At 38.1% G+C, this 22,265-nt stretch overlaps 1 protein-coding gene and 1 long non-coding RNA gene across 15 annotated transcripts in view; one reads left to right on the forward strand and one right to left on the reverse strand.

Moving 5' to 3' along the window:
• The window catches only part of ctnna2 (catenin (cadherin-associated protein), alpha 2), a 375,732-nt gene that overhangs the window by 8,061 nt on the left and 345,406 nt on the right, over nt 1-22,265 (forward strand). Inside the window, exon 1 of one of the 13 annotated variants that reach the window (XM_037765879.1) lies at nt 8,864-9,063. The exons of 11 other annotated variants lie outside the window; for them this stretch is intronic. The gene's annotated coding sequence lies outside the window, so the exon portion shown is untranslated. Of the gene's footprint in view, nt 1-8,863; nt 9,064-22,265 lie in introns of those variants that run through there. One more of the 13 variants, XM_037765880.1, reaches the window with a different exon arrangement.
• On the reverse strand, nt 4,173-8,725 carry LOC119486006. 2 transcript variants are annotated; one of them, XR_005206418.1, is made up of 6 exons: nt 8,661-8,725; nt 8,234-8,325; nt 7,815-7,878; nt 6,127-6,155; nt 5,954-6,039; nt 4,173-4,528 (listed from the first exon to the last, which is right to left on the reverse strand). It is a non-coding gene; the product is annotated as an uncharacterized LOC119486006 (long non-coding RNA). The 2 variants fall into 2 exon arrangements; XR_005206417.1 differs by lacking the exon at nt 6,127-6,155.

The following is a 22,265-nucleotide window of genomic DNA, read 5'->3' on the forward strand; positions in this document are numbered from 1 at the left end:
TCATCTGCAGGGAGTGTTTCAAAAGCTAGCTGCTCTATTCCCAGTTTTAAAAGTGACCTTTTTAATGATAGATAAGCGGGTCTATTTAAGTGCAGAGTGAGAGCATATTGTTGTCATAGAATTGTTTTCCAAAATCTCCCAACTCTCCATCCTCAGACATGTCCCCCCTATATCCCAGGTTCTTTGTTACCAGGGTTAAAGTATCAGATACTGGTTAATAAGAGTCAAATGGGCTATGGTATGGTATGAGGCTTGGGCTAACTGCAGGTCAAGGGTTTTAGACTCATAAGATGGATTGAGTTACTACCGGTGTTGTACAATCAGATTGTAGTCTTTGGTTAATATGTTAAAGGTTTGGACATTATTGTTTTTTTTTATGTTAAGGAGATGTGCAGTAGGATCCTGGGAGCATAGAGCCCTGGGAACATGCAGTAGATGTGCTCACTGATAAGTTGTTGTTTCACATCTTTCAGCATGGAAACTAAGCAGCTCTCTTTACACGATTAGAGTTGTTCTTTGATAACAAGTTTAATTAAGGGGTGAAATTATCTGTGATAAGGTTTTAGTCGTATCAGTGGAAACACTCATGGAGAGAGAGCAAAAAGGAGTTCATATCTCCTAAGAACTGAGAGAATCAAATTTCCCAGCGAGCAGACAGCACCTTTCCTCATTGAGATGTTGTAACAGGAGCATGATGCCAAGCTGCTGTCAAGATTTCTCACTACTGTTTTAATGATTCTCCCCCAGCCTCCTACAGATGTCACGGTCTCTGGGGGAAAATTATTGATTTTGACAAGGCTGAATTGTTAATAGTATTTTTTCTTTTGTTGGTCGGTGGCCCCGTCGGTTCCGAGGGTATGAAGTGACAACAAAGCCTTTCCTCACAAGTACAGGCAGAACCACCTCAACTAATTCTCAGATTTTATCCAGCTGATGTGGATCATTTCATTGCCTTTATAGCTGGCTACATTTCACTCTAAGAATTCATGTTATACATGCGGACTAGGATGCCTTGAACTGTGAGCTTCAAAGGCTGTCTTTGTAAAGTTGGAGCTGCATGTCCAAGTCACTTTGAATCTGGTAGTCATGGTAAGACATGGATACACTTCAGGGCATGCTGCCTCGACTGTGCATGAGTTGACTTTATCATTGGAAATTGACATAATGCTGACTATATATTTTTGTTAACATCAAATTGCCCATAATATTAGGATAATTTGGTAATATCTTTAAGCTGTACATTGTATTTTCGATGACACATCTTGTTTGTATGTTATGCAAAACTTGGATTAGAGGTCGACCGATAATTCATTTTTAAAGGTTGATAAAATAACGATAGTTTGGAGCAGCAAAAAGCAAAGTCTTTTTTACTTCTGCAGTAGCCTATAACGATAGTTTGTAAATAGGGCTGTTTTGGTGAAGAAATCCCCCCTGCTGTGATAATGATTGGCTCAACAGTGCTATATGCGGTATTATTGCAATTTTTTTTTGCAAATTACTTTATTTATCCCGATTTTAGTGCTGTATACATAAGCTTTACTGTTTGGCAATTGTTAAGTATATTGTTGCTTTTTAATTTATCGTTAAATGCAGAACAAAGAAGAGCAACAAGATGCAGCTGCGCTTTGGTTGCGTCTGGTTGCTATGATATGGAATATCAAAATGTTGACACAAGGTACTTGCTCTGGATGAAGAAAAGGCTGAAACATGCATAGGGAGAAAGGACGGACGTGCCGGTCTATGTTTATTAATTTCTCCTACCATTGTTGTTGTTGTCCAGCACTTATAGCCTACATGTAAGATGTGGCGGTTGGTCTTTGTGGAGTTTTAACCAATTTTTAAACTCACAACGACCAGAAAAAAACAGCAAACGCGCAGAGCTCAGCACAGAATAAATGCTCAGCACCTCGTCATGCATCTGCCGTTTGTAGCAAAGTGTAAAAATGCGTCACTCCCATTGCAAATAATAATAAAAAAACAATGCCATCTCATGCAGTTGGCTTGTCAATATTGTGGTTATTGTGACAACCCCATTTGTAAAACGTCCTATTGGCGCCGATTAATCGGTCTACCTCTAGTTTGAATATGTGGAGATAACCCTGGACTCCTACATAATATAAGCAATTGATCCTGCTTCCTGGTGGTTATTTCAAATCTACATTAACTTGTTTCCCTTTGTAAAAGCAACAGCATTTCTCTCTGTGAATGTAATGTGAAATATGTTCCTGTCTTTATCCCAATTCACTACAAAATATAATTATGTTTCACCTTTTAAGACTTAAATAAAATTATAAGGAGAACAAGTGTAGGTGCAGTGCCAGTCATGGATTGAAACTGGTCAAGGCCATAGTTTACAAACTAATTTCTGTCAGCCAGCAGTGAGGAGATAAGACTCACTTCCATAGAAACAGGCATCTGGTGAATTTTGTAGATGCAGCATGTAGGCATCAATGAATGGGTACGGGGCACCAAAAATACAGTTTGGTGAACTGTGCATAATATGTGTGCAAACATTCTGTGTTATTCTCACTTGCACAATCCATGTTTCCCTCGCCATGAGAGGTCATGTTAACACACTTCTGGTACTAGACCGTTCCCTCTCTGCTTCGTCTGAATGTCTGCCAACTTATTGTTTTGATTCTATCAAAAAACAATCTGTGCAGAGAGTCTTGCTAGAGGCCATTCAAGTGTCTCATGCTCTCAGTTGTTCCATCCTTCTGAGACCTTACTAGTCTCTCTCATATTCACTCCCTATCCACCCCCACCATAGGCTACATCTGGGACCAGTGTGGGCCCCAAGTATTGGCCCAGCTCCTCCCCCACACTGTGTGCGCTCTGTCTTGGTGCATTAACTTTTCTATTGTTGGGTGACTGCTTTTCTTCACTCCTCTTACAGAAAATCTATATGCTGACCAGGGGCGATTCTAGGATTTGACGTCTGGGGCTTAGCCTAGACACTTGGAGTGGGAGGCTGGGGACATATACTTTCAGGGCAATTTCTTTTTTTTATTTCATAAGTTAAACACATACATTTTCATGCAATTTGAAATGAATCTCTTAACTCAAGATTAGATAGATCTGTTCTATAAATAAACCAAAAACTGGGGTGTTAAAGGCTTAGAATGTGCCGGCTGCTTACAGATTTTCCCAGAAAAATGCCTGACAGTGCAATGAGCACATACATTTTTCAGTGTCTACCCCACTTTCTCAGAAATCATCCTCATATGTTTGTGTAGTTTGCTTCCTGTTATTCCCCTGTCTCTCTTCGTCGCCTACGGTCACTCACAGTCATACATTATTAACCCACTATTTTATCCTGTTAAAAGAGCAAAGGACCTCTGCTGTCAATTTCTAAACAAGACATTAAATTCCATATAATGCATTAGAGTGAACTTGGTAACTAAGAATTGTTTTACTGAAAAGATAACGATCAAGACAATGTAGATGATGGACATGAAATAATTTGCTACAAATACAAAATAGAGAGGCTAGTTTTCATTTTGATAGTACAGTGGAAACCGCTTATAACGATCATGTCTGTCTGGGTCAAATTGATCACTATAAGTGGATGATTATTATAACCAAATTTTTGTTGTTATGCATCATGTCTCATGCAGATTATCATCTAATTGACATTTTGTATATTTATTACATGAATAGAAAGTAATGAAACAGACCACTTCGCTATTTACTGGCTTGCTCCATATGTTGTCATGTATGAAAAGACCCAAAATGAACCATGTAAGCGGACCACTTGATTAGTACGATCACTATTTTTTAAACAGCATTTGTATAGGAATGATTCTGTCCCAAGCTTTTTGGTTTCCACTGTATAGTATATACTGTGAACTTTTACTTTTACACATTAACTTGGTTTAGTGCTCATGTTAGCTGTTTCCTCTTTGGGAGGGGTGTTATCTTGTTTTATTTTAACCAATTAGTAGTGACTGACATATGTGGAGTTATGTCAACTGAAGAAATATGCTGACAGGAATTGCAAAAAGTCAACTCACAACAACATGTAAATCTTCCTCGATCTCATCCATGGGAGTCACTATTTTTGAGGAAATTGTTTTTTGTTTTGTTTTTTAAACTGAGAAACAGCTGTCTCAATATGCACAACACCACATTTTAATTGCTAAAATATACCATAGATGTGGGCTGCGATGGCAATAGTTCTTAAAGGTCTTTATTTTTATATTATTATTTTATATATAAATATTTTTCTCAGGAAAAATGTGTGAAAGAAGATGAACCAGTTTAGTTCCGTCTTGAGCTGAAATTGCCCACTATTGGTGTTGTCTGTGTTGTGTGTCTCATGGCTTGACCAGCCACCACACACAGCCCATGATGTCCACTGCTACAAGAAGCGTGGCTGTGCTATTCAGGGCACGAGCACAGAAAACAATACCCTAGTACGGCCAGTCATGCTGACATGTTGATCATCCATTTAGAAATTTAAGGAATGCAGTCTCTCATTTGCTTCTACTTCTTACTTTCTCACTTGGTAAATATGGCTTCTGTACTCCTTTGGAAAAAAAGAAGCCATTGCAGGACACAGTTTTTGACAAGACATCATAAATTCAGGGTGACATTTCTAACTAACTTGTAAAAATGATCAGACGTTTCACTTTTGCAGTGATTTGAAGCTCCCACCCCAAAAGGCACACAACACAGCAGTAGGGTTTAAATCAAGTCAGTTTTTTTTTTTTTTCCCAAAATCACAAATTTGTTTCAGAGCACTTTACATTCTGTAAGCCTAATGAATGGGAACGGTCACATTTATAACACTCATAAATGTCATGAGTATTTTCGTTTCATCTGACATTCAAATTCATGCACTTACAGTTATTTAATATATCATTTTGGACACGCAGAAATGACTAGAATTTTTTAGGAGTGCTACAATTGTGTACGTTCTTTTTAACTGTATACTGCTCTCACACAAAACCCATGTCTGATGTGGGATTATAAATCTGTATTCAACCTTTGTTTGACCCATTTATATTAGACCACTTTCATGGGTTAATCCCATGACATTAGTGTGGTTAACCTATGATTTAACTCTCATGGGTTAATCCCATGACAATACCCAGTAACAAGATCCAATCCTTGGGATATAGTTCCTTACACATTCTGTGTGAGATTTAAGATTTACAGTATTTGCTGAACAGAGTTGATCAATTCCTTAAAGGCGCTTTAAATGAGATTCAGATTAAGTTTTCACTTTATGGATTGTCAATTCAACAACCTGCACTCTACATCTAAAATCATATAATCCAATTATGGTTTAGAGTTTTATAATTGTCAATACTATATCCTATAATGATCCTAGTGTAACAAATGGTAATCCTATAGACATTAAAGAAGCCTGTGTTCCCTCTTTCAAATCAAAGCGGAGCATCGACCCCTGCATTGGCATCAGTGTTGCAAAGGTCAGATGACTCATTGTCCCATTCAGACATATGGAAAATGCATTGTCATCTTGTCACATTTCTGTGGAATGGCTATTTAAAAGCTCTTTGACTTAACAAAGTGCAAAAAAAAAAGGTTGCGGCTGCCAGAGGTCAGAATGTAAAGTTTTTAAATTCAAGTTGTATCAATAGTATTTAACAAACAGATGTTAAATTGGTGTTTGAAAAGGAGTACTTTGAATGATGAGGAAAACAAAAGCTTGCCGACAAGGCAGGAAATTAACATTGATTAATTAGTAAAACTCAATTAGATGGGGTTGTTTTTGCAGGATGGATATCACTATAAGTGATGGATTTTGGATAGATAACAAAAATGTACATTTTACATGATTAAAGGTGCCCAGGGGAGTCTTCTTGTGAACAAACACAATTTATATTTAGTGTTTCTCACTAAAACGCACTGTGTATCCTCAAGGTCCTTCCTCATAAAACATTTGCAAAGCTTATTCTTGAAATATTTTTAATCCTGCATTGTTTACCCCTATGCGTCCTTGCTAGCAGTCTTCTTCTTTTCCTTTTTTTGGTGCATATGTTTGTCCTGCCAGTGTCGATCAGTAGAATCCACCTGTGCATCCACAATACAAACAAAACGGGGAGCTACTCACAAAAACATTGCTCCATAGTGCTACTAGTAGTTTAAAATTCAAGGTACCTTTAAAACCATGCTCCTTCTCCTGATCTCTGTAAAATAAATAAGTGTGAGAGCTTTTGATAAGATTCTTGCAAGGTTGTGAATCTTGTCATGCTTAAGTAATTAAAACAATTGTTTTAATTCCGATCAGTTTGGCACAAAAATGTGATTGCAGTGGAAAGCAGTCGTCTCCTCTGCTTTAGCCATTTTGTGTTGACACAGATACATTGCTGTATAGTTGCGGTAAAAGAGGGATTTGCCTTTAATAGCCCTCCAAAGGGAAGCGTTCATCTTGGGAATTAGTTTGGGGTTGTTTACCATACAGTATGCTTTGACTGCAACATCCAACCAGTACACTCCACCAGGTATACACTCATCTTCTGCTTTGAGTTTCTCATTTTTTGGCATTTAGACTTAGTTTGTGTCTGAACCTTATTTTTGTATAGGTAGCCTATCACACTCACAACTATGTTCACTTATACAAAGAAAAAAATACATGAATAGATTATAATAACAACTGCTAAATAATAAAAACACAAATATCTAATAATGGTTTGTACAATTTGTTGAACTGCTGAATGTGCTATGTACAAATGTGCAGAAGAGGTGTAGTTCATTAAAAACACCAGCAATATGGACGTAACTGAGTATTTTAGCAGGGTCAAAGGGCAGCCTGGTAGCAAAGAACAGGTAAGGTTAGGAAAATATTCAGAATTACCAATATAATTAATCCACAACTCGTTGAGGCTACAGCATAACTGAATGTCTTGATATCCTTTGGTGACAACATAGCACATTCAATAATTACGCCTGTGGTCTAGGGCTGCACAATTAATCAAATAATAATCAAGATCACGATATTGGCATCTCACAATTAAATGAACATAATTGCCTGCAATATTAACGTTTGAAATGCATGCTCTGCTTATAGGAAAGTCTGCTGGATATCAAATCGAGAGCTTCGTAAACTAACAGCCGGCGATCGAGATGTTTTGGCTTCAGTCTTGTGGAGTTGTCATGCCGCTGCGTGCACCCTATACAGCAGCAGCCTGGGAAAAACTTTCCTGAATGTAACCTACACAATTTAGGGTGAACATTCCTGTAGTTTTATATATGATAGCTGAAAACAAAATATTGCAATGTCTGCTTTTTCGAACATCATGCAGCCCTAATTTGTATTTTAGCAGGGATGTGGCACAGCATGGAAGTGAAAGCCAGGTCTGTTTATTTAAATGTGAAAGTGCATAAAGATATGTTGTCGCTAAAATCAATGAATAATCGTGATAAATAATCGTGATCTCAATTATGATCAAAATAATTGTGATTATCATTTTGGCCATAACCGTGCAGCCTTACTGTAGTCCAATAAGTAGGATATTGTTTTGTCCTCAGTTTGAAAAAGTTACATATGAATGTGGGACATATTGTGTATGCGAGACGAGCAAGATGCCGACATGTTTAAGGCATCTACTTCTAAGGATAAGGCACATAGTTGGTATGGATATCATTTTTTTCTCCCACATACTATTGGATTTTAAAGACTGATATTGGTGGTGTGAGAAACATATTGCATTTTTCACACGAGCATGACCAAAGGGGATATAGTATCCTCATGTACTGTATGTAGGGAATTGTGTTAACTGTTTTATACTGGTGCTGCTTATTTTTAAAAGCCTGTTTTACGGCTGCTCTGTGGGAGTGTAACTTACACTTAATGCTGTACTGTAGTGTCCTCTTGTGTTAACTTCCTACACTTGACAGTAATGGTGAAGCCTTTATAATAAGATAAGATAAGATAAGATAAGATAAGCCTTTATCGATCCCCAGAGGGGAAATTCGTTCAAGTGTTGTAGCGCCATGAAGACAGAAATAAATACAGATAAATAGAGAAGTAAAAATAAGAATTAAGAATAAATAAAATAAGAGGTATACTGTATACAACTAGTATAAGAGTAGAAACTATACAAGAACTATAGAATAAACTGCTAGTGCTGATAAAAGGCTACCAATATCAAATTTCTTTTTGATGGAGATGATGTTTAATCATCATATAGTCTAAAAATTCGAAACTTGATTTTATATTTAATACATTTACATATTTTTCCCATCTATGTTCTCAAGTACTGACCTAGCTTCCAGACACAGAGCCCAGTTACTATATGTCACTCAACCAGGGATCCAGGAACACCCAGGGGTTCTTGAGGGAGTTCCAGGGGGTCCCTAGAAAAATGGAGAATCGTTTATTTTCACTATTTAATTCAGTTAGTAAGAGTGAGTGACTACTCTGATCATAGGTTTCACTTCCTCCACGATCATCTCCTCAACTGTAGTTAACAACTATAGAATTCTGGTCTTAATCATATCAACCAACATCTTTTTCGATGGAGGTCCCTGATGCGAAACGTTATCAAATGGGGGTCTGTGACCTAATGTGTATCAATTTAGGGGTCCTTGACACGAAAAAGGTTGAGAATTACTGCCATTGGCTACTCAACTCAGGCCTAGCATTTACAGTAAGAAATGAACAGCAACCTTTCTACTAGGATGGGCTGTACCTATAGGATGAAGGAAGACAGGACCAGGTTTTTAAAAGACAGGGTAAAACACACGATTCGACAGACACTGGCTTACAGGAATAGCAATGTATTTGAGACTTTTTTGAGGTGTCCTGATTCCGGATTTTTATGGACACATTCCAGCCAATCAGGTGCAGGTGTTCTCAGAAGAAGGTTTACCAGCATTTATTCAACTTTGCAGTGTGTGCATTATGTTTTTAAAGAAGGTTTTTTGAATTCCTAAGAGAACAAGAGTGCTTTTGAGAATTTCACAGGTTGTGCTCTACTTTGATCAGCCTATTTTGGCCGCTCCGAGAGCATGGCTCTGGAGAGCAGCGATATGACAGGTTGAGCCTTGACTTCTGCTTTTAGAGACTGCTTTCGACGCTCCACGCAAGTGTGTGTATGTGCTTAACTCCGCTCTGAATCTGGGTCAATGCAGTGTCGGCATATTAACTTTCCATAATGACAAATGACAGGGATTGTAGTCACAAAGTTAGTGTCATATGGTAAAGCAGCTCTGATGCCCATTTTATGCAGTGCAAGCAGAGTTTAAACTTTTGAATATTTTTATCTGTGACAAATATGCATGTATTTGCAAAATTCCAGGGCTAAGAATATTCAGAGAAAAATAGTTTTCTCTCTTAAAACCCACACTGTACCATTTTGAAGAGCTTTTTACCCTCATATTGTAGAGAGACAAAGCATCAGCTTCACATAAAACATAACTTAAGTGGGAGTCCATCTCTTGCCATCGCAAATTCTGCTCACATCTGTGTCTAAGGGATCTAACAATACATTAAAATCTATGATTTTCCATTTGAGTGTTAAAAGGAAAATATTAACCAGGTCTCATTCTCAAGGACTATCTAGTTGTGCTCAGAATTTCTGAAATGTTTTAAACATTTGTCCATGGTTTTGTTAAGAACTATTCTAATCCGAAGCTGCTTTCCTTAGCAACAAAATGTTTCCAAGGCACACATTAAACCTTAAAACGGCTTTCTGTGAATCTTATGAAATAGGCTGGATTACAGAAAATGTTTTAACCGTATCACTCTTTATTCTCTTATGCATTGTTGCATACATTTTGAGTTGTTCCTACATGTAAATAAACATTAGTGTACTACTACTATAATACTAAACCCTGTCTGTTTTAGCGCTTGGTTTGACCTTATTTCTCTGCTCCCTGAATGCTTATCATGTATTAACCTCATTTGTTAATACTTTCATGGCAGCGAAGTTAATCCACGTTTACATGCACTCACTGGGAGAGGAGTCTTGATTTTGATTCTGCCTTCAAGACCACCAGACGAGATACAAATTAAGAGATAGTGACCCCAAAGGAACACATTTAAATCAAACTGTATACGCTTGGTGAGCTTTGATTTTTAGCTACTGGAGATACTGTATATATGTGAATAAATCATGAGAATTTAACAGATTAATAAATGTGAACGTCTTCGCTATACATGAATTAGATTTATTCTTCTGATTCGCTGATTTTACATTTTACATATTGAGAGACTGCATATAATGTGACAGGCAGATATGGTTATAGATCTCCATCAAAATACACACAGACAATCGTGGCGATTGGTTAAGGCATTCATTTTTAATGGAGGATACTAGAGCTGTCGCTATTCAAGTCAAGTCTGAATAAATTTGATCTCACATGTAATTGGTTGGAGTAAATTTGAACCCATTTTACCCATATTGTAAAGCTTGAGTTTGAGATACAGTGAGCTGTGACTGTCACATACTATAAGCGTGTGTGTTCAGAGAGAGTGTTTTCCCCTTCAGTATAGTCCTTATATGTTCCCGTGTGGTCGTGTCATACAATGCACTATGTGTCTTGAGTTGGCAGTCGAACGAGGTTGTAAAATATTGATGTTGCTTCACTGCCTCTCCGACCCACACAGTTTTGCTTGCTGCTACTTCATGGTACATGGCACAGTACGTATATATGCATATGCACATTATGGGGAGTTTAGGGTTTCCAGTTTACCTCACCTGCATGTGGGAGGAAACAGTTGAAGTGGTTTTCACCATTGTGTACGTTATTGAAAGCTTCTTATGCAACAGCATGTGAATTGTGTTTATAAGACTTCCTCTTAGAGACAGTGAGCATAGTAAAGTAGCAGATGGAGTAGTGGCAGAGAGCAGGCTGCATGATGCTTCTCCACTGGAGGAGCATTTGGTGCTTTGACTTAGTAGATGGAAGGAAATACTGCTTGCAGCCTTTATGGATTTGAATGTGATGACATTGTGATGAAGTAAAAACAAAACCACAAGTATTTTAATTTGTGAGCATAAACTGACAAACTATATTGAATGTATTTTACTGTCTTTACACTATTGAATGCCCATATAATATTCATATATTTATACTGCCTCAGTCAATTTAACACACAGTGTGAAATGGCGTTTAATTAGTCTCATAACCCACGCACATAAAAGCCAGGCACATGCACGTCATACTAGTGCACAGAACAGTATCCGCGAGAGGAAAAGCATCCTCGCGAGGGAGCATTTTTGCTCCGCGTGCTCAAATGTGGTCCGCAAGCGCAGGGGCTGTGATGAGCGTGATGAGCGCAACCCTCCCTACGCGGTTGCAACTGCTTAACTCTCACTCACTCGTCAAGTTGACTTTTGAGACTTTGGAGGCGGAGATGGAATAGACAGGGGCTGGTGTCTCCGCTCCTTTGATCGGTCACTTTCAACATTCATAATCTCCGCCCTGATCTAAGTTTTCAATCATGAAAATTAAATGTTTGAATTGTTTTTATTTTCTGAGTCGACTACCAAGCATTGTCAGAATTATATACGTATGTCCACTGTTAGGCTCTTACATTTTCAGAGAACAGTGAAGCTGATTCACACACCTGCATTGTGTATATACATACATTTACCCTTTGCTGCATGCCACCCCTTCTCTCTCTCTCTCTCTCTCTCTCTCTCCCATTCATAATTGTCACTATCAAATAAAGGTAAAAGCCCAAAAAATTAAATAAATAAATAAAACAAAATTTTCATTTTCATGATTGAAAACTTTTGAATGGTGGTACGTGTATTAGGGATCGACCGATATGTTTTTTTTAGGACCGATACCGATAATTAGTAATCAAGGAGGGAATTTTGAACCGATACACATTTGCAGTAAAAATTCAAATCTTGGTGTCAAAACAGTCTTTGTCTGTAGCACAATAGCCTTCAGTGTTGATTGGCTGTTGCTCATGACGTGTAACCAATCAGATAGCACTGTGGGCGGGACATTAAGCCAGACTACACAGTGGAGAGCACTGACAGAGAGAGGAGACTGCATCAGAGCCAAAGTAGCGCATTTTGAAATGAATTTATTAGTTTAAAAAAAGAATGATTCTGATAATCATAAAAATGCTAAATATCGTACGTGATAATCGGCAAGGCTGATAATAGGTCGATCCATAGTGTGTATCACAAGAGAAACATAGATCAGGGTTGAGATTGTGGGTGTTGAAAGTGACCAAATAAAGGAGCGGAGACATCAGCCACTGTCTATTCCATCCCCGTCTCCAAAGTCTCAAAAGTCAACTTGATGAGTGAGTGACTGTTGGATACTGTTCTGTGCGCTCATATCACATTCACACACCTAGTTTTTATGTGCGTTGGTTTTGAGACTAATTAAACGCCATAGAATGTATAAATTGATATACATGGTAAACTGTATCTGAAGACAGTATTCTCTCTATTTAGTTATTGCAAAATCTGTTCAAGGCACGTGGTATGAATAATGATATTTTTCCAACTATCATGCAGTCAATAATCATGTTTAATGTAATGTATATATCCACTGCAGTAGTGCAGCCTCAACATTAAATCCACAGGCTCCACAAACACAGGGGGTTTTCTGTTTGTGTTAGTTGGGCCAACAGTGTTGAATAGTACTAGTCATTGCCATCTGTTTGCTTTGGTATTGCCAATAGACCAATGGATGGAGTAGCTCTGTATGGCAGGTGCTCAATCAGTACAGACACACAAACAGAGCTCTGACTCAGCAGAATATCTGTCTTAACTGCCAGCTCTATGTTTGCCTGATTTGTTGAGACACACTGATTATCCCGCTACAGCTTTTTGCAGTTAGACATCTGTAACACCAAAGCAGTCTGTGAACAGTCCTGGAGTTTCATTTACTTCCATTAAAACCACAATAGTCAGTATCAGTTTTGACAATGTAAGCAGCCAAAAATTAATTTAAATTTAAAAATGATTCAGGCAAGATCCAGCATGAGCAAAGAATGCTATTTAGACACTACCTAGTTCCGTTTTAGCAAAATAGTGGGAAGATGAAAGGCGCGTACAGTGGACGGTAGAACTGAAATACCAAATTGCAAATTTGTTATTTTGTTAAAATCTGAATTGCTAATGTGGGGAATAAATATATATTTTTTTCCAATATACATGACAGACAGACTGGTTCTTAGCAGAAAGGTTCCTTGTGGTCTTCCTAGGAAGAAATCTGTACTTGATTTCCTACTCTGTCAGAGTACTCGTATTTTTTTTTACAAGACATCCCTCGGGTGTGTAAGGCATATCATTTAATTTTACGTTAATCAAAATGTCACAAAGTAAATTAATCTGTACCTGATGAGATTTAATCCATGAGTCGTTGAAAGGTTGCTGGGGTTCGCTGTAGTCTGAATGGACATCTTAATGAACTGTCAGAGGCCTTGTCTGCATCTGTCTGTGCTACGTGTTATTAGTGCAGATGAACTTGGCTCGGTCACTTTCTAAATGAGATCTTCAGTTTTAAGATGTTAGTCAAGCATCAACATCTAATGTTTGGAAGTTCATACTGGATTGAATACTGCAAGCTTCCTTTACCACAAGAACCACATGATTAGGGCCTAGCAAAATTAGCATTGATGAGCTGCAACAATTAGTTGACTAATGGATTAGTCAGTCCACAGACTATTTTGATAATCAATTGATCCTTTTGAGTAAGAAATAATAGCTAATTCTCTATTTCTAGGTTGGTCTGTGTGTCATCTGTTTATTCAATTATTTAATTCAATCTGGAAAACTTTTTTTTTATCTATAGGAATGAATCTTATTTCTATATTGTGGATTTCTGACTTTTCTTTGCTGTGCGCTGGCATAGAAACACCTGTACACACCTTGCGCAACCTGAAATTAATTTTTTTGTAAATGTATTTAAATACATTTAAATGATTCCCAGAAGACTTCCTTCCTACAATAATCCCCATACAGACAAAAGTACTACCTTGTGTAATTTTCATAATCCCCTCTAGTGTGGATGTGTAAGTGATCATGATTCTGCCTATTTGACCCCCTCTACCACCGATGACCAGTGTGGATGTGAAAGCTTACACTTGCAGTTGAATTGAAGCGTTATTGACGTTAAAGAGCTGTCCGTCAACGTCTGTTTTGAATGTTGTTGTCACTACCGCATTGCTTTGTGGGATATTTATTCCGCTGTAGTGTAGCGTTGCATACTGTAATATTTCACCGGAAATAGTATGCAATTTGCGTACGATTGGTTTCATACTAAGGTTTCGGACATACTCAAATATCTCACATACTGTTTCAGCGTACTAAATAGCATGTTACTATGGAATTTCGGACGCAACATCCGTCTGTCTGAGCCTGACAATTAAGGGGATTATGTCTGGGTAACAGTACTTTTACTACTTTTTTTCAAATTTCAGAAGTGCTTTAAAAATGTTTCCTTTGACACTGCGTGCACCTGCGAGGTGTGGATGCTGCAGTTCTGGCTGCGCATGGCAGAGAAACAAAAAATGCACAACAAAATATCAGAAAAAAACCCATTTAAAAAATATTTTTTTTGAAGGACTTCTCTGGTTACCTCTGGTAAATTAGAAAGTGAGAGTGCAGAAGATGTGATTAGTCTCAATACATGAACAACATGACCCCACAGCCTTCACTAATGTGCTTTGTTTTCAGATGGCAAGCTAGTTGTTTGTTAGCTGGTAATTGGCTAGCGTAGCGTTGTAACTCCTCTCTCTTGTTTACTGCAGTTGTCACTGCAATGAATAATTACAATTGATTAAGTAAAACTATAAACACACACAACACACATTCTAAACACACATACACATAAACACACACACACACAGCTCAGTTAACACCTGGTGGACTGAAGTAATTGCTTTACATCCGTTAGCAGTTGTCTCTCTGCCTCATGTCATCAGCAGTATTTTACAGAAGAGCTGACACAAGCAGAACCTAAGGTAATAATATTGTTTAATGGGCAATAAAAAAACAAACAGTATCAAGAAGACCCTACATTAGGTGACAAATGAGCTGGCTTACAGGAAATGGCAGCATGTGGTGAGCTCGCTACAGATGCCATTGTTACCACTCCTTCATTGTTGCCACCCTTGCATTCTGATGATAAAACATGTCATTGAAACAGCAGTGACAGGATGTTAAATGTTTGTCCTGGTGCTCTCAGCCTCCACGTAAACAAGCCTCACCTTCTCTGAGGAGTGAGCGAGGTAACTTCAGGGTTAACTCTGGGTTTTCCGTCCTATAACGGCGGTTCACTTCTTACCGGAGTAGATCACCATGGTAACTTTTGCTGAATACCTAACCTGCTCCAGGGCAGGTTATGTTCCAGACAAGAGATCAACTCGTAGAAAAGCATCGCCTACTGACCAATTAGAGCTCGGTGCGTGGATCTTATGATAATATTACACAAATATAAAGAATCCAGAATCCAAAATCCAGGCTAAAAGCAACACATTTTAAACCGACAAATGCAGGAAATAACAGAAGGCTTTATGCTGAGGGTGCTTACTGTTTTGAATTATGTTTTTATATTTATTTTTTTACTTGCTCCCAAGTCCGTTTCACACCGCCGGAGTCTGGAACGCAGGTGAAAGAAGGCTGAAATAGTCATACACGCCACATTGTTACCTAAGGGCCCAATGAAGTGCAATCTATAGGCCCTATATATATATATATATATATATATATATATATATATATATATATATATCCTATATACTGCACCATCTGAACAACTTTATCTGACTTTTGAGTGTTCCATTAATTCCATTTATAAGCCTGTTAATTTAAGCATTCACACATCTGCATTTTTTTCTTTTGCCAGCTGTTCTTCCTGCATTTTGCAGCTTCAACTGTGTTACTTTTAGTCTGATTATGTGTTTAACTTCTTCGTATTTGTCTAATATTATAGTCTGCTCTTCCTTTGTAAAATGTGCCGCTCTGCTGCCAGTAGACTTGTCCATGTTTGTGATTGGTCAGATGCTGCAAACATCGCCCCTTTCATGTGAACGCGTTCATAGCCAGATAGAGAAATTCCCTGGATTGACCTACTGAGTTGATAACCGCCGTCGTTGGACCGTTTAGCGGCATCGCGTTTGTTAGGGTTAGTTAAACCAGATAACGAGAAGATACCCTGGGTATGTCGAACTCGCTTCGTAGTATAGGCCTCAGGTCTCACTCACTTTTTCATGCCAGAATTCAAAGTTCAAGTCTTGTCATTGCAATTTTGGTTAAAATTAGATGAAAAGAGAGTTTTGAGGAAACAAAATGAAAGTCACTGAAAGCAGTCACTGCAGCAAGAACTGTGCATTAAAAAGTTTGCAACTCTAGCAGCGACTTGCTTACATACTCCATCACAGCTGTGCAAAATTCAACACCAGTATCAGGTTAGAGGGGGCAGAGCGGGCAACAGCTTTGAAGCTACTAATTCAGGAAAAGATGTGTGAACCCAGAGAGCTAATAAGAGAATTGTGTGTTTCTATATATAAGGTTGTATGGTTTGTCAGCACTTAGTTTATTGTTTTGGCCAATTTATGTCTGTTTTCTCTCACATATTCACAACAATTATGACAGCCAATTTGGAGTCTCCAATCAGCCTAACCCACAGTATTATATGGGTTTAGACTGTGGGGGATAGCTGCAGCACCTGGAGTCAACCCACTTAAATAAGGGAGGGATATGGACATTCCACACAAGCCTGCAGTGCTAACCACTGAGCATCTGGGCCGCCCATCTGTGTGCTTATTCCATTACAAAGTGTTTCCAAGCAAGAATTCACATGAGCAACGATATCATGGCCTTAATCAAGATGTTTTAATTTTATGTGCATATTTTAGTTGCTCTTGTTGTTGTAAGATGTGTGCATGGACGCTGCATGCAGTTTAATATCATACTATCTTAGTTTCATCTTTAATCTTTTGCTAAATTGTATAGTATGTACGAAGTCAGTGCCTATAAATCATTCGCATTTTAAAGGTTTTTAGGGTTTTTTGAGTCTCGTCCCTAATGAAGTGAGATATATGAATATTCATTCATTTTCCTACACAAAGATATTTCAGGAATTATTTTCAAATTTGGCACAAACGTCCACTTGGACTCAAGGATGAACTGATTCGATTTTGGTGGTCAAAGGTCAAGATCACTGTGACCTCACAAAACATGTTTTTGGCCATACCTCAAGAATTTTACACAAATGTCTAACAGGATGAAGGGATGACATTTTGGACAGACATGGATGTAAACTGCAACTTGACTGATTGGCAGAAGCATGCAACAGCGAGGCAGTAATTCTATTTTTTTTAATTACGATTTGGCGAGGATTCCTTGCCAAACCCAGCAGGAAAAGTATCTGCAGTCTAGTGATGAACTGAACAGTGAGAATGCTGCTTTCCAGCACCGAAACCAATTGCTGTGAAATGTTCATTTAAGTTCTAGTTTTTAGTGTACTAGTCACAGAACTCTAAAGGCTGGTCCACACTGAAAGATTTTTCAAATCTTAACAGATGTTGAAAATGTGAGAGACGCCACACTTATCGACATGTTATGATAAATTCAACAGTTTTATTCTTATAGTGCCTGGTGAGCAACGATTTGGCCAAAACAGCACACCGTTTCCATTCATGAACAACGAGAGTCTACTTTTTTAAGTGGAAAAACCTCTCACGATCAAACGTGACTTTAGTGACTTTAGTGTAAACAAACATGATGTTAGTTTTTGCACTACTTTGTACGGAAAATACACGAGGGATGGATGGATGAAGTCATGGAGACATGTTAAATAAACACTTGCGTTGTTGCCGCCACAGATTAATAAGTTTGTCCTCCATTTCTGAGGTACATCTTACTACTACTTTATGCTTTGCGTTTCGCTTTAGCTCATTGTCCTTCCGCTTCAGTCAGCTTGGTTCTCAATTGGCTATCCTTTTTTCCTACTTGACTCCGTAAACATGCCCAATATTTACGATTTGTAATCGGTGCGGACATAATGGACTTCTGAGCCGATCGGAAATGTAAAAAACACTCTCAACATATCTCACACCACAGGGATATCTGGAAAGATAATCTTTAGAACCATTAAAATTGGGGCTTTGCTGCTGATTGTTGGAAGTGGGGAAACGGGCCCAAAATCGGCTTGATTCTTGTGTAGCGTGTACCCGGCATAAGATAACTTTTGAGACCTCAACAACATTTTACATACACGAGGGGGACAGAATATTAGGAACACCTCTCAGCATAATGCAGTGATGCATATTGTGACAAAGAGTCTACACTACATTAAGGTTATAATGCATTCATTATGAACACAGTGTGGAGTTAGCTTGGTAATATAGAGAAGCCATGTGTGCAACCAGCCAGGAAGAGCTGTTGTTGGACTCAAGTTTTCTTCTTCCTCACTTTATTTCAAAGCAGCCTGAATGTTTGTCCATATATCAGTGTCTAGCCGAGAGGAGTAGAATATTTATGTGAATGCTTGTGCCGTGCTTTAGAATAAATCCTAAAAAACGAGCAGATGGCCCATTTTCCTCCCCGCGTATTGTGTTATTCTAAACCTTCTGAAACTTCACCATCCTTCGCCAAAAGCCTGTCCTGGGGCAGAAGGGAGCTTTCGTTAGATGTATTCAGAAAATAAAGATGGGAACATGACAGTAAGCAATGCTTGCTTGAACTGTATACTGCAAAAGCAGGTACATTTGTGAACACACAGTGACAGTGCAGTACATGTATGCGAAACCCCACAAAACTTCTCTACAAAACACAAATACTCAATAAACAATAAATTGCCTGTGCAGTCGCTTTTTAAAAAAAATGTCCTGAACTCGCTTTATCGGTATTGAATTTTATTTTTCTCATACAGCAAATGAATCATATTCTATTCCTCGCTGCCTTGGTTTGCTCTGATCATTTGTCAGTCACAGACGTACACACACTCACACACACACAGTTGTACACAGCAGATGGCGGGACATCTCACAAATTACAACAGCCGAAATCTGACTCATGCTCTTCACCAAAAACATGTTTGTTGAGCAAAACAGATCTGAGAGAGAGATATTTTATCCCTCCTCAGAAAAAGGCGCAGGCTGTGGTGTGAAAATACCTTGGAATTTGTATAAAGGACAGACTACATTGAGATTGCGAAGGAAATCAGGTGCCACAGTGACAAGTGAGCAAAGCAGGACGCACAACTGAACTCGTAGTAATCTGAACACCTTGCCACATTGCTTGTTTACCCCTATCTGACACAGTGCATTGCTGTCTGGGATGGTGCTGATGGATTTGTGTCAGATTGCTTTGAAGTCTTTCCATCTCTTTTAGTTTTATGGATGCATTTTTTACTTTTTCCCATGCTGGCTGTTGAGAACACAAGGCCAAGTCATCAAAACTGTGGGACAGAATGCATGTTGCTCACCAAACTAACAGATCACATTCTGGTTTTATTGAATTGTCTGAACAACACTGATGTAGCTGCAAACTTGTCAACTTTTGGCAAAATTTGCAGTTTGAATGAAAAATATGACACCCTCATGATTCGTGCAGATCAGAAGAGTTATTATTTTGGGTCTGTGCTCCTCCTGCGCAGACATATTGCACTTAAAGCAGTGCCATGCTTTACCTTATATATGTGATGATTTAAAAAAAAATTCTACACACGATAGTGTGCTGCAGGGATGACGTATTTTAACCAGTAAATTAGCATCACCTGGTTCCCTGGTCAAAGAGCCAGTGGGATTGTTCCATCGGATTTTGGATTATTGCAGAAAATAAGTATACATAATATTTACTGACGTATTTCATATTGTAGAACAAAACGTTAAAATTAGGGTTATCAGTCGATTAAAATATTTAATCGCTATTATTTGCATGATGTTTTAAAGTTAATCACACATTTTTTATCTGTTCAAAATGTACCTGTACCTTAAAGGGAGATTTGTCAAGTATTTAAGTCTATTATCAACATGGGAGTGGGCAAATATGGTTGCTTTATGCAAATGTAGGTATATGTTTATTATTGGAAGTCAATTACCAACACAAAACAATGACAAATATTGTCCACAAACCCTCACAGGTACTTAATTTACCCCTTTAAAAATGGCCATGCCAGTTTTTCCTCACCAAAATCCTTCGCGACAAGCTAGTATGACATGGTTGGTACCAAAGGATTCCTTAGGTTTTTCTAGTTTCATATGATGCCAGTATCTTCACTCTAGCTTCAAACTGGGCCTACTACAACCTAAAAGTTGCGTTAATGCGTTAAAGAAATCAGTGGCTTTAAAACAAATTTGCGTTCACTTTGACAGCCCTGGTTAAAATCTCTTAAGCCTGTGTTAACCACAGATCTTATTTCAGGCATCTGACTAAAAACCCATTGACTTGGGGGCACTCTATATCAATTCAGTTGGAAAAAGTCACATGCATTAACATGCTAAGGCAACAAGAATCTATGTGATTATGTGAACAGTGAAAAAAATGTATGCCAGTGGGCGTGTTATTCACAAGGTGGAAGTGCTATTTAGGATATCATTCTGTATCATCACATTTGTTGTTAAACCGTGCAGCTGAACATGCTGAATAATGTCATTATAGATGACATTATAGATGTCTCTTTGACAGATGACGGTCTTTCAGCTGTTTTCATACTAGCTTCGTGAGAGACTCCCTCATGTGGAAACATCTTTGACTGAATTTCACTTTGCTTCCCTGCTTATATTCTGCATCATCAGAAACCCCTGTTTTTGCAGGTTTTGAAGATTTCATTTGATTCATAATGTGTCTACATTACATGATAATGAACTGCTGCAGAGTGACACCATTGCTCACATTTTTACAATTATAATATGCATTTGTAAAGAGCATTCACTGACAGGGTCATGGCATTTACAGAGATCTCTACCAACAATACACTACATCACATGAGTCACTAGAACATTCCCTGTCGCTGGCAGGGATATAATAGTGTTGTGCTCTGTGATTTGCATGCTTTGCTTTCAGTCTGCAGTCTTTCAGTTGAGCCTCTATTATAATAATGACAGCATTTGTATTTGAATGAGTCTTTCCTCCATAGGTTACATTCAAACGTTTTACAGATATGCTAGATCATCATTATAGAGAATCATTGTCAGATTGAATTTTATTAGGGCTGCAACTAATGATTGTTTTTGTTATTGAATAATCTGTTGATTATTTTTTTCAATTAAGCAGTTTATTGTTTTGTCTATAAAAGGTCAGAAAATAACAATAACAGATTGTCATGAATCCTAGGTGATGTTACATGTATTATTTTGTTTGATTAACAGTCCAAAACCCAAAGACATTTAGTTCCCAATGATATAAACTGAAAAAAACACCAAATCCTCACATTTGAGAAGCTCGAACCAGAAAACGTTTCACATTTGTTTCCTTAAAAATGGCTTTAAAGGACAGTATGTAGGATATGGTGGCATTTAGTGGTGTGGTTGCAGATTGCAACTAACTGAGAACCCCTCCGCTCACTCCTGCCTTTCCAAGACTGCGGTAACATGAGCCGCTGAGTGCACAACTGTGGTAATGTCTTTCGCCTTGCTCAGAGGCCATCCTTACCATAATAACAGTACTTTAGGAGCAACGGAAGTCAGAGGGTGGCTGGTGGTACCACAGTTTTGCACTCTGTGGCTCACGTCACCACTCTCTCTAGAGCCAGTGTTTGGTTTGTCCGTTCCGGGCTACTGTAGAAACATGACGAAGCAACATGGCAGACCCGATGAAGAAGACAAGCTCCCTATGTAGATATGAAGGGCTCATTCTAAGCCGAAGAAAACACAACAATTCTTAGTTTCAGGTGATTATACACTAATGAAAACATAGTTATGAATATTATATGCCATTTCTGCTAATAGATCCCCCGAAATGTTACACATTCTTCCTTTAAAATAATAATTTATCATAAAAAAAAATCAGTTGACGATTAATTTTCTTGCAAACAAGCAATTAATTAATTAACTAATTTGACTGCTTAAAATGACATTAGATTTTCAATCAATGACAAGAAGCATTATTAGTATAATATGGTAATGTGATTTTCAACCACAGTGCACTGTGAATTAGTGCAAGCAGCAATAGCAGTTTGTTTCAGCTTTCAAACATTTAGAACTGCCACACCCACTATGACTTATCACTTATATCTTGACAAACCCCTTCTATAATTGTTTTGGTTACATAATGTGTCAAGAATAGTTTCAACCCCGGTTTTTGAGAAGTTCCACCGTCATACACCAGAAAACTGTTTATTGCATTACAATGGCAATCTGCTATTTTTCACAG

This window comes from Sebastes umbrosus, chromosome 3 (genome assembly GCF_015220745.1).
Source record: "Sebastes umbrosus isolate fSebUmb1 chromosome 3, fSebUmb1.pri, whole genome shotgun sequence".
NCBI classification, from domain to species: Eukaryota; Metazoa; Chordata; class Actinopteri; order Perciformes; family Sebastidae; genus Sebastes; species Sebastes umbrosus.